The 13,633-nt window shown below is 38.9% G+C and overlaps 1 long non-coding RNA gene across 1 annotated transcript in view; it reads left to right on the top strand.

Moving 5' to 3' along the window:
* The window catches only part of LOC106724476, a 55,696-nt gene that overhangs the window by 18,942 nt on the left and 23,121 nt on the right, over positions 1 to 13,633 (top strand). The window lies entirely within an intron of this gene.

The raw sequence follows: 13,633 nt of genomic DNA, 5'->3' as shown, positions 1-13,633 counted from the left end.
GGCTTCCTCTCTCAGGTCTCAGAGATGGTGCTTTTACCTTCCCTAAGTATACAATATCTAATTAAGCCCTAAAGTGATCATATCTGTGAAAGCACTTTGAACATTTTTATTCCTAATGTAGTATGAGCTGCAAGTTTTGATTCTTAGATTATATATTGTTTTTTAGAGGCTCTTTGCTCCACTGGTCTAAAATATAGAATCAGAGCCATTGGGGGCCATCTTAAACTCATAGATCAACAGAACTTAAACAATACTAGTAAAAGGGACGTTAGTACCATCTAATTCTCAGTTGTTGAAAAGCAGCTCATCATTGTGATCAAGTTAGAAATAGATTGTGTCTAAATCCCATCTCTGCTACTTACTAGTTACAAGACTTTGAGCAAGACTATTTTTTAAAAATCTCTCTGTAAAGTAGAGACTAAAATGTCTATCTGCTCTTGTCTCCTCTATCTCATAGAGTTGTGGGGATTAAGTAAGGTAATATGTGCAGAGCCCTGAGAATCTGCACATAGTAAGTGCTATATGTTTGTATATAGTAACTGTTACTAGTATAGTTTGTTCAATGGACTCATTTTTCAGATGAGGAAACTGAGGTCTGGAGAAGTACACTGATTTGCACAAGGCATTAATTTGCTTGGTGGCAGGGCCAAGAGTAGAACTTGTTTACATGACCCCAGGTTAGTGTCTTTCTACTTCCTCCAACTGTCCTCCGTTTATTCAGTCGGTAGGATTTGCTTTTGATGAAAATATTAACATGAAGAAGACTCTGCCAAAATCTTTCAGATATCTTTAAGGGAGGAAATCATGTGTCTTCAGGGAGAAGAAAGAGCCCTTCAGAAAAAACTATGTAAAATCTGTCCTTACACATAGATTAACACCACAGAAATTTCCTAAGAGCCCTTCATGCTGAGTCTACTCCCTGTGGCTGCCTTTTCTGGCCACACCTGCCAGTCTGGGTCTTTGGCATATTGAATGAAAATTACACAAGGTTCTTCCTGTGCCTTGGAAGAATAAATTATAGACTGTTGCCTTGAGAGTAGAGTCTATATTTCTTCATATTGTATTCTAGGCCTAGCACAGCATCTAACAGGGATTCAGTAAATGCCCATAGATTGAACGGAACAAAATAGTATCGGCTGGTGACACTGGACAAAAGTTCTACTCATGCAGCCTCACTGTTGCCTACTAGACATCCATTTCTTATTGTTTTTACCCTGTCCTGGGACCCAGATCAGAAATAGTGAGGGACTCATTTCTGGGTTCCCGTGGAAAGCCTCTTGACCTCCTAGGACCTCAATTTATATATCATGAAAGGGGAATAATAATATGGACAACATCCTGCATATAAGTGAGCATCTCTCTGCAAAATGCTTAACGAGCAGATGTGAGACTTGTTGGGAGGCATGGGAACTGTTTGGAAATAGAAGAGCGGCATGCACCTGGTTGGACAGGGGAGTCAACCTCAGAGAGGATGTGAGAACACTGCACAACTACAGAGAAGAGGGGCTTCAACCCTTCCACTCCTTAGAGGCTCTGGAGGGCAGATGGTCAAGGGGTCTAGGACCCGGAAGAAGCATATCCCTGTCCTGATTACCTATGCTATGGAACAGTAAGGAAAAACCCTAGTGTGCAGGTGAGGCCAGCTCCAAGATAATGTAGGTCAGGGGATCCCACTCACAGTTGTGGAATTTGTGGACCACTTGGCATTCCATGGTAACATATTCCCTATTAATGGTAAAATAAAAAGACAACACTGTGTGTGTGTGTGTGTGTGTGTGTGTGTGTGTGTGTGTGTGTGTAAGGTGGACTTTTTTTTCTTGATTTGTGTTTCTACTTAATGACAAAATGTCTTTTCTTTCATGAAACTACAGTTATCATAAATGGTATTTAAAACAAAAATAAAAACCTCTTTGCTGGGAAAAATGTCAGTTCTCCATTTTAAGCCCCATGTTAAAAAAAAAAACAAAACACATTTAAGTTTACTGGTGTGTGAAATCCCAAAATCTGGAACCACCAATGGAAATGATTTGGCTAGGCTCCCATGAACACAGGAATTAAGTGGTGGTGTTACTTTAATTGGAGGCTGAAAGCTGTAGGAAACTCGTCAAGGGAGCTCTTCAGAGCCTAGTGTTCAAAGTCAAAGGCAGGACTTATATTCTGACCCTAACCGGATAAAGGAAAATATGTTAAATACTACTACTATTTGTAGTAGTCATTGGTTATCTTCTGGAACAGTGCTAGAAAATTTAAGCCTCATAAGCAGTCCTGGAGGGTGGATGAATTATCCCCATTTAAAAATGAAGAGCTGAGGCTCAAAGATATATTAGTTTGCCTAAAATTACCTAACAAGAAAGCTGCTGAGCTGGACTGTTAAAGCTGATACCATCTGTTCATAATGTGGGCTTTATACAAATAATAGCTACCAATTATTCAGGTCCTACTGTGTCCCAGGTACCGGGCCTAAACTCTTCACATACATTATATTATTCAAATATTGTCATAACCCCATGAGATATACATTAGTATCATTATTTCCACTTTGTAGAAAAGTAAATACAGGCTAAGGAAAGCTAAATTATTTGTCTGGGCCACAGCTAATTAAAGGCAGAGTTGGGACCTGAACCAAACCTGGGGCCCATACACTGACTTCACCACTATTCCAAGTTACCACCCAACAGTTCAAACTTTCTGGGAAAGGGATGATGTCTCCTGCTATGTTTTGGGAATCTCTTAGCTCATCTGGAGATTCCTCATTAAGAAGAGAAAGGATCACCTAAGGGTTGATAGAGAGGATTTGGAATTGGTGGACAAGGGTTCTCAGGATACAGAAGGTTGGTGATGACCAAGACTATTTTCCTGTCTTGGCAAGAAACAGGAGTTGCCCTGTGGTTGAATAAAAATACGAAAAGCACTATTCTTAAGGGCCCATATAATCCATTTAAACGAAAGGGCTATGTCAAAATGAAGTGAAAACTGGAACAGCGAGGCAGAAAAAATGAAAGAGCAGTGTCTAGAGATGCATTGTTTATGTCTATTTCATCTAGGTACCTTTCTTAACAGATCTGAGGAAAATATGGTCTATTGATGATAAAAACCCCATGTGAGATAGGAGTCTGGGGAGCTGGGGCATCTGGGGAAGATAGGGAGGGAATCAGAAAGGGGAGAAATTATGCAGAAAGGAAAAGAATCGTTTTCCTAAGGTTTACCTTGTGTGAACCCAAGACTCTCCTTGATACTGCCTTAAGCCCCAGATAACCAGCCTAGAGCCAGCTTTAGGAACTGGCAGCTTTGCCTTCATTACATTCTGGCTAGGGAGCCCTGATCAGATAAGGCAATTGGTCATTTTGACGGTAGTCTATAGTTGAGAAAAGGGCAGTTTCTTTTACTAGTGAGGGCATTGCTCTGAACCAGCTGTGGACAGTGCTAGATCTTTCCCTCACCTGGTATATGCAACCAGGTCACATGCCAGATTCTGACACATGCCTCCTTAGGTTTCTTATCTCCTTTTCCAAATATTGTCTCTACCACTGATCATTCCACATCCAGAACTGTGCTCTCTGGGTCTTGAATCCTTTAGAAATCCCTCCTTAAATAAAATATCCCTGGGGGTGGTTATATTTTGTTTTACTTTCTATTATTTCCTTAATTATCAATTAGCACATTTTAGTTCATGGTCATTGAGAACAGGAAAGAGATTATTTTGGGAGATTGTGATATAATACCAAAATGTTTCTCTCTCAAGAATGACAGCCCTGAGAATTTTGTAGAGATGTAGAAAGGACAATAGAAAATAAAGTGAATAAAATTGAACTTGCCAAAAGAAAAAAATACTGATGAGCCCAGCCAGTGTGATTCAGTGGCTGAGCATCGACCCATAAACCAGGAAGTCTCAGTCCCATTCCCAGTCAAGGCACATGCCCAGGTTGTGGACTTGGTCCCCAGTGTGGGGCGTGCAGGAGGCAGCTGATCAATGAGTCTCTCTCATCTTTGATGTTTCTATCTCTATTTCTCTTCCTCTCTGAAATGAATAAAAATATTAAAAAAATACTGATGACACTATGTAATAAATTGTCTTATGTGAAACAATAGTGTTGTAAGAGACCCCGAATTTGTATATGGGAGTACTTTAAGGCTTTGGGTTTTTGAAGTTGCTATTTAATGAGTTAGATATTTAGATGCAATTTTTATACCCCATTGTACATTTATGTATGTGATATGTTATATATATATGTATATATATATATATGATAGATATATAATATAGAATATATATTTCATTAAATGTATTTATTTAATTTATTTAAATTTAGTAGAGGATGAAATATGGTGTTATTCCTGAAGGAACTAAATTTTAAAACAACTTTTAAATGAAGCAGAAATAGGAAGAAAGGATTGGCATTTAGAGGGGATGGCATAAGCCCAGGGAGGGTGAAGCCACACACACAAGGCTACAGACTGTTTGACTAAGTCCCAGAAGCTTATCCGGGAAGACTGAGCCATTAAGTTCAAGCCAAATGGAGGGACCAGGTGATGAAGACACCTGGAGTGGTAGCTTTGGGAAGTGGATCTGGAGAGTCCCCCATGAGTTCACAAGCAGAAGGATGACTTCAAAAGAGGAATGTGAGGGAAGGGCTGGAGAGACAGGGAGGTCAGTGTGGTCAAGGGAGACAGAGGACTGGAGGAAAATAGAGTCTGGTTGCTCTCAGATCACACATGTGTAAATCTGAAAAATGGGCAGAAACAATGTCTCCATCTCTTAGGGTCGGAATGAGGGGTCTATTTCAGTTTCCCTTATGGTCCTTTAGTCAAGGCAACCTCTTAGGCAAAGATGATGAGACTCAGGGGGATGGTTCCCTCTGGCTAAAGCTGCAGAATGGGTCATATGGCTCTTCCTTTTTTTAAAAAAAATATATTTTTATGGATTTCAGAGAGGAAGGGAGAGGGAGAGAGAAATAGAAACATCAATGATGAGAGAGAATCATTGATTAGCTGCCTACTGCATGCCCCACACTGGGATAAAGCCTGCAACCCAGGCATGTGCCCCAACCGGGAATTGAACAGTGACCTTCTGGTTCATATGTCGATGCTCAACCACTGAGCCATGCTAGCTGGGTTTATTAGCTCTTTCTAATCATCGTGGTCCCTCCCTCAGGAAGGGGCTCATACTCCCTTCAGTGCATCTGTTGAGATGAACCATCAGCAAAGCCATCATGTCCAGGTAGAACAATAGCAAATACATCCATAGGGCTGGTGGCTGGCTCTGTTTTTGGAGACTTAATGATTACATTTTAAAAATTCCAGATTAAATTAAAGCACTGAAATCTCCATATGGCTCTTCAATTTGAGTGGGAAAAATGTTTTAAGTATTCAGTTTCAAAAGATCTCCTCTGCCCTAAACTATTGTCTTTCTTTCCTTTTTTTAAATATATTTTATTGATTTTTTACAGAGAAGAAGGAAGAGGGATAGAGAGATAGAAACATCGATGAGAGAGAAACATTGATCAGCTGCCTCCTGCACCCCCCCTACTGGGGATGTGCCCGCAACCAAGGTACATGCCCTTGACCTGATGGAATCAAACCTGGGACCCTTCAGTCCGCAGGCCGACGCTCTATCCACTGAGCCAAACCAGTTAGGGCTATTGTCTTTCTTTGAGAACAGAAAAGCAAAGGGAGAAAACTAATTTTAATCTGACTTAATTCTTAATCAATTCAGAGGGACAAGGCCACAGTTTGTGTTTGAAGGGGAAAAAAATAGAGCCCCAGGTGCTCATGGAGCCAGGAAAGCTTCTATTTTCTTCTCAGTCTTAAAGAACACACTCTCAGGAAAATGATTGAAGCCTGGGAAATTATGAATATCAGATTAACTGAATAAGGGCACTACTAAATGGCTGTAATTTTCTGCCGTGTTTTTTTTTTCTATTTCAGGGATAGAAAATCTTTTATACATTGGGTTTTCCAATTGATTCCAAGAGTATATTATGCTAATACATAGTAGCTTTCTAAAATAAAAAGACATTTGGCTTTCTATTCTGAATTACAGTATAGAAATTACAGTGGGGTTGCATTGCCACTGTTATATCATACTTATTCACTTTGATGAAAGAAAAGAAGATTGAACATTAGAAGCTGAAGGTCATCCATACAGTTGTCCCAATAGCAATCTGTGTACCTTTAACCCTGTGGAGAAAAAGTAATTACCCTTTGGCTTCTGGTGACCTCAACTAACCTTTGTTGAAGGGCCAGAGAAAATAAAGGCTGACCATCGGCCTGCCCTGGCTGCCCTGGGCTTAACCTGCTGTGTGAATGAAGAACAACCCAACAATAGGATGAGAGGATGTTGCCATGGAAATAGCCCTGGACGAAGGAGCAAAAATCAGAAATTTATCACAATTAATTGTTTTATTAAGAACCTCCTTTCTCTTGGATTATTCCCTGGGGAGGAGGTAGATGTGTTCTCATTTAGATCTTATGAGAGAAAAATTCTGCTCGAATACATGAGGCAGCCCATATAGTAAAACCATGTAAGTTGTGGCTAGAACTAGACAGCTTTTTGAGAGATGAAAGGATCTATATCTCCATATAATCTATAAAGATGCTAATGCAAGCAGCCAGGACAAGGGCCGAGAAACCTCATGCTAGTGGTTGAGGTGCAGGCTTGGGAATCCATCTGTTAAAATTTTCAGTAGATTGTTGTCTGTGCTTCTATGCCTTGGTAAGGTCTAGAAAGTATAGGGAATCATATTAAACAGTGTATCAGTGAGCAGAAATGCAATGTCACATTTTCTTGTCCTTATTTAACTTTTCTGTTAAATAGAATCCAAATTCTATGCATTTTAAGGTGAGTTTGTTTAGGTTAGAAAATAGAAACTTGCTATCCAATTATGTTCAGATTAAACTACGCTCACCCAAATGCTCTGGCTGCTAGAGACTAATTGAAGGAAAAAGAAATAAAGTGAGTGGGAAGCAGGTGTTTTTTTGTTTTGTTTTGTTTTGTTTTTTATGGAGAGCCTGCAAGTTATCTCTTAGGTATAAGCAGACATATTTAGAAGTAATAATATTTGTTTTTGACAGTAGAATGTTTTTATTTATATTCATTTTAGTTTTCATTTTTATTTTATATTAATGCAAGGATGAAATTAGACTTTGGGAGGTAAAAATGTACATGTTTTTATTAGTTATTTCATTTATTTTTATTAAGTGGATGAATGAATTGTTAAGTAAATGATAACCTTATCTTTTCTTTCTTTTTAAGGAATGATAGCATTGTGAAACATTCACTTATATTTCCTAAATAGTGAGTTCTTTGTGTTAATCAGTTTTTAAAATAATTTGAGTTACTAAAACAAAGCAGGCGGTTAAGCTCAGATATTGATTTTCTTTTTAATGAGTATTTCATCAGTGAAATTGTAACCACCGATGAAAAAGAATAAACCATAGAAGGTGTTCACTGGAGACCCTATTCACAATAAGGTGTGTGTGTGTGTGTGTGTGTGTGTGTGTGTGTGTGTGTGTGTGTTTTGTCATAGCAGAAGACACCAACATAAGTTTCATTTGTGCATTTTAACCCTAGACATTTATATAGGAAATTTATCTCATATTGGGGAAAGGATTATTTGGCTTTTGTTAGAACTTGGAAAGTTATGTTTAATAGACATAAACTTTTTAAACAAAAAGCTGATGTTGGCACTCTGTTAACTAACAATGAAATCCAGTTCCTGGGCTTCTTACTTAGCTGTCTCCTGCCTACCATTAGTTTATCACTCATTTTGTGCATTTCTCCTATTGTTAGGGCCAACGTGCCAGGTAGTCATAAAACACACCTGAAATAATATACCAGACGCAGCTAGACTCATTAAACACTGTTTGTGGTCTTTGGCAGCCTTTTAATCTTTTTCTCTGCTACAGTTAACAGTTTTTCATTAATGGCAGTAACACATCTCTAAAAATAAACCTGCAAAAAGGTCCTGCTTGTGCTTACCTTACAGTCCAGAAGCACCTTGCTTGTGACCATACTTCTTCATTCTATGTGCTTTCGTTTTTTGGTGAGCCCATACCTACTTGTAAGGTGCGAAGAACATTCCTTCGGGCAGAGGGTTGAGCTTGGTCTGCATGGTCCTCGCTATATTTGGACCATTTCCAGGTTTTCTGTGCTTATTAACCCTCATTTGGACAGCTTGTCTGAGGCAGCAGGACCAAAAGTGAAGATGGTAGTGGGTTTCTGTTGTTTTACCTGTTTGGGCCAATAGAAGAGTGAGAGAGAAAATGATATCAAGATCAAAATGTAAAAAAATTTTGTACGTAAGTGGAGGCAGCAGATATCTACTTGGTCTCCCCTTTTCAAAAGTGTTATGTGTAGTTTCTGCTGGTTTGGGTAATCAGTTCTGTATTACAACTATTGAAAGCTATTTTACTACATGTAGTTTACTTGCGGAGTGCATTTTTATTACTCTAATTTTCTTTAGAGGAAAGATATCATATATATTTATTTAGTTTCCATAGAAATCTTCCCAAAATAATTTTGACTAGTTATTTAAGTGAAGGCATGAGAATATTTACTCATTTGTAACTAATAGTGCTTCAACTTAACTCCTCTTCAATAACACCTATAAAAATGTATTAAAGTATGGAGAGTCATTTAAAAAATGAGGACTGCTGAGACTAGCTCTTTATATTTTTTAGTTATCTACACTTTACATTTAATCCTTAATCCTATGTATGCACACTTAACTACTAAATAAACTTACAAACTGTGCAATGTAAATAAGGAACTAAATACAATATGCCAGAAACAAAAAAGATAATTATGTATTAAATGAAAGAAAAATTAAAAAGTGAACATATATGAGGAAAAATGTTAAAGATTGCCATCCAGTACACTTTAAATATGTGTATTTAAAAACCAACATGGAATTTTGTTAAGAGACTTTAAGATAATTTTTATAGGGTTGACATGCATATTTAAAAACAATATGGCATTTTATCAAGAGAGTTCGACATACTTTGTTTAAGGTTAACATACATATGTTTAAAATAACAGCATTTTTTAAGGCAAATTTACAAATAATGTTGAGTTGAATGGACACTTTCAACTGAAGGGGAGGAAATGCTATTTTAATAGCTTATGAGTATTAACACAACCAGTACCGAATTAAGCATTCATTAATGGGATGGCATTATTTTGCCACACTCTATATTTGAAATATATTTTTATGCATAATGTACAGTGTAATAAATCATATATAGAACACCGGATATTTTAGGGGCATGCCTAACTGTGTCACTGACACTGTAACTGGCTTAACGGATGCAAAAACATTGTAAAAAATTACACAGTATCCGTGTTCTCATAAAAGCACATAATTCAGTCTTCTTCAACAGACTGATGGAAATATAAAGCTGTCAAGCTTTCCTGTAGTTTCAAGTACAATGTAGAAAGAAGGGTAACTTATACATTTAGATCTATTTAAACACATCTCAAAAAAGCAAAGTTATTCCAAAGAAATGGTCAAATATGCCTTTTACACAATCTTATATGGTTCACCCGAGTTTGAAGCAAGAAGTAGGAATTTTTGTCATTTAAAAACATATATAATGTCAATTCTAAAGCAAAGGATTAGCTTAAAGTCACAACCACAGAGTATAATATACAATAGTACCATGTATCCAGCCGGAAGGTAGCTGGGTTTGGTGCTATTTGCACCTTCAGACCACAAGCACGTAACCAGTTAATATCTAAGCTTTGAGCAAGAGTCTCAGCTCCCCTAAAAGTTACCTTCAGGATGAAATACCTTTAAATGCTGCAGCACCTGGATTTCCAGTTTTTCAAACTCTATTTCCAGCAGAAACTCCTGGGGTATAGAGTAGTTCTCTGTAAGTCCTTCCTGCAGGTCTTCTTCTGAAGCGGTGCTGGAACATTTCTTTAATCCTCTTGATAATTTGCCTCTCTGTCAACTAGTGCTTGCGACCCATCGCTAGCCTTTCTTAGGGTGGAGATGACTGGAAGGTTGAAGGGCTGCAGGCCATACATTATTTTCTTCATCTCTGTGTGCCTTAATATGAGCATGGCATCATGACTCTGAGGGAAGGAGGGAGAGCTGAGCCATCATCTATTCCACAGATTGCAGGCTCTCCCTATGTCCTGCAGAGCTGGAGAAGGGGATTATTACTGCAGGAAAAAAAAAAATCTGGCCACACTGTAGGAATAATCTCTGCAGTTTGGCTCACCCCCCACCCCCCTATTCATCATCTATTCCACAGATTGCAGGCTCTCCCTATGTCCTGCAGAGCTGGAGAAGGGGATTATTACTGCAGGAAAAAAAAAATCTGGCCACACTGTAGGAATAATCTCTGCAGTTTGGCTCACCCCCCACCTCCCCCTATTCTCTCTCTCGGTCTCTCTCTCTCTTTCTCACTCTCTGCGCGAGGCCCCAGCTGATTCAGGCTGCATCCATCCATACATAAATCATTCCCCTTATTCTATTGGTTACATGGTACATGGCAAGTATTGATTTTTTCCGTTGCCTCATTGCTGGAGAACACTTGGTTTTTGTGAGACAGAAAAAGGAAAAACAAAAAACCTCAACCTCACAAAAAATATCCTTATCAGAGTTTTGTGTAGGTAAAAATAATCAAGCAGATTTGTAACATGCTAAGGATAAGCGTGTTTGAAAAAGAGCCCACTTTTGGGAGACCCTTTACTGTCTCTTAATATACCCTGTCTCAAAATAAGAAGGAATTGTTCCCAGCTCTGAAGAGCTGTAGGTTCAGGAAGTAGAAATGATATACAGAGAGGGCCATGCCCTCTAATTGTGCAGGGCAAGGAGACACTGCTAACTCCAGAAAAAAGGAGAAAGTTTAGTGAAAACGCAACTTGCTCAAAAAACTAAAATAAGGAGGCAAAAATTATGCCTTCTGGCTGAATGACATGCACAAGGCAGAAAGGGATATTTATCTAGGTTTATTTTGTGTTAAAATGTGCACGTGTGCCTTGTTTGTGTGAATTATAAATATAGAATGTGCCTCCACTGTCCAGATATTGTGGCTTTTGATGCTTGGAGACAGGACATAGCAAAAGTGAACGTCTTAGTTTGGGATTCTGACATTTGAGCCTCAGAGATAGAGTGGTCTTTAGGACTCACGTTAAAGCACACAGGAGTCTTAATATATGACTTGTCACAAAGACCAATTTGTTTTTAAAGTGGCAGTGGCTCTTGGACTCTATCCAAAGGTAGTTTTATTCCTGAAATAGGCAAGTGATTTCTTTATGAGGTAATGCTACTCAAAGGCTCATCCCAATATACAAGGAGATTGTTACAACGAGTAAATTGTTGTAAGAAGGTTATAGTGCAAATATAAGGCATGAAAAGGCTGTAAAAGCCCTTTAAAATTTTTTTTGTCATCCTATGTGACAATTGATTATCAATCTAACAAAGGGTGAATTTTTGGAACAAAAACAATTGAGCATGTTATGCAGGTGACAGGGTTTTTTTTCATTTGGGTTCTACATAGAGTCATCAACCAACACATTCACCAGGCACCCATGGCCGATGAGAAGTATAATGGCTTCGTTAGCTTACTTCATGGCTAAAAGAATTCCTTTTAACCAAAAAAAACTACTCTATGCTGGGGAATTCTTTCTGCCTTTTTCCTCTGTCAGCTTTATTTTGTGGCCCTTGTCCTTGTTCCAGGTTTTTTAAAAAATATATATTTTATTGATTTTTTACAGAACGAGGAAGGGAGAAAGATAGTTAGAAACATCGATGAGAGAGAAACACCGATCAGCCGCCTCCTGCACACCCCCCACCGGGGACGTGCCCGCAACCAAGGTACATGCCCTTGACCGGAATCGAACCTTGGACCCTTCAGTCCACAGGCTGATGCTCCATCCACTGAGCCAAACTGGTTAGGGCCGTTCCAGGTTTTTAATAGGGTCTGTCCAAAGAAGATTCTGTAGAGCGGAGCTGCAGGGGGCATGTCCACGTGGAGTTTGGCCAGCCCATCTGGGTGTTTGGCCCTTCTGTGCACAGAGAAATACTTCTCTCTCTTCTTATGGTTAGGATTCTTTTATTGAAAATCTCTGAGTATTTCTGTTTTTGCACAAAGCACTGGTTTATCTAAATTGCCATTTCAGGGGAAACTCTGTGAAGATATGGGAGGAGGCCTGCATGGAATTTTGTTCAAATTAATGTTGTGTTGCTAAGAGTTTGGGGCTCCAGTCCAGTTGCATGTTGTCTCAATAATCTTACCTCCATGCACTGGGGATAGTAAGATGCCTCTCTACTTACCCATATTGCAAAGAAGTCCATAAAGGACTGTGAGCATTTTAGATTCAAAAAGGAAATAGACAAGAAAAGAACAGCAAAAGCTATAGGAAAAACTTTGAACCTGGCCTCTTGCTTTTCTCTGCCTCATCTTTCCCTGACTCAACATCTTGAGCAAATGTTTATTGACCACTTACTCTGGGCTGGTGATTTCCTGGGCGAGAGGAAGCTGCAAAGCTAAGTGCTGGTGCCCTCTCTCAGTACAGGGAACCTGCTGAGCAAGCACAGGCGTCCGCGCTGCAGCTGCCCAGGTGGAGGAGTGTCACTCACCGACGAGGCTTCTGCGTGCTGCTCCTTTGTGCTCTCTTTGCAGTCCTATTTCTCTAAAACAAAACAAACAAAAAAAACCCCATGTAATTTCATTAAGTAATGAATGCCCAAAGAAGCCTTTGTTTTAATGTTTTATCTTCATTAACTCTAGCATGATTCTGAGTGACCAGCACAGAGACTTGCCCACGGTGCACACTCAATAGGCATCTGTTAGTGTTAGTTTGAAACAATGTGGCCACCAAAGGAAAAGTAATTATAATCAAAGCTGACACTTATTATGTGGTGAGGGCGTTACATGCATTATTTCATGTAGTTTTCACAACAACCTGTTTTTAAATAAAAAATATATTTATGCCCATTTTAAAGATGAAGACATTGAGGTGGGGAGAGGTCAAGTAACTTGCTCAAGACTGTCCAGTTAATAAATGGGGAATTGCATTTCAGTACTTATTGCTCTTAACCCTCACCCAGTGTGGAGCAGCAGTGGCAGCTGGCAGAGGCCTTTCATTTCCAGCGGGGAGTCTTGAGAGAGGCTATCCCTATGGAAATGGCTTCTGTACTGACCCTGACTATGTTGAAAGCCCATAATTTTTCTACCCTTCTCTACACTTTAGTTTACAATGAAAAAAAACAAAAAAGAGGAAACACATTTTAAACCTATTAGTGGAAATTGCTATTGGAAGGAATTTTTGTGAATCCTTTTGAATATGAATATAACTTTTGGGAAAGAAAATGTTTGCCTATTAAATTATCTGTTAGGAAAGGTCTGGTACTAATGAATGGGATCTACCTAAGGTAAAACCCCAGCAAATGAGAATTCCAGGCAGCATCCAAACACTGCCTTTGAGGACAGTGACTTTCCAGGCAAGTGGCAAGTATGCTCAGCTGAATTCATAGATTTTATTTTAATTAAATTTATTGAGGTAACATTGGTTAATATTATATAAATGTCAGGTGTACAGCACTATATTTTGATATATACATATATACATATACTAGAGGCCCGGTGCACAAAAATTTGTGCACTCGGGGGGGAGGGAGGG

Source organism: Myotis brandtii, unplaced genomic scaffold (assembly GCF_000412655.1).
Source record: "Myotis brandtii unplaced genomic scaffold, ASM41265v1 scaffold84, whole genome shotgun sequence".
NCBI classification, from domain to species: Eukaryota; Metazoa; Chordata; class Mammalia; order Chiroptera; family Vespertilionidae; genus Myotis; species Myotis brandtii.
This window is presented reverse-complemented; position numbering and strand designations above follow the sequence as displayed.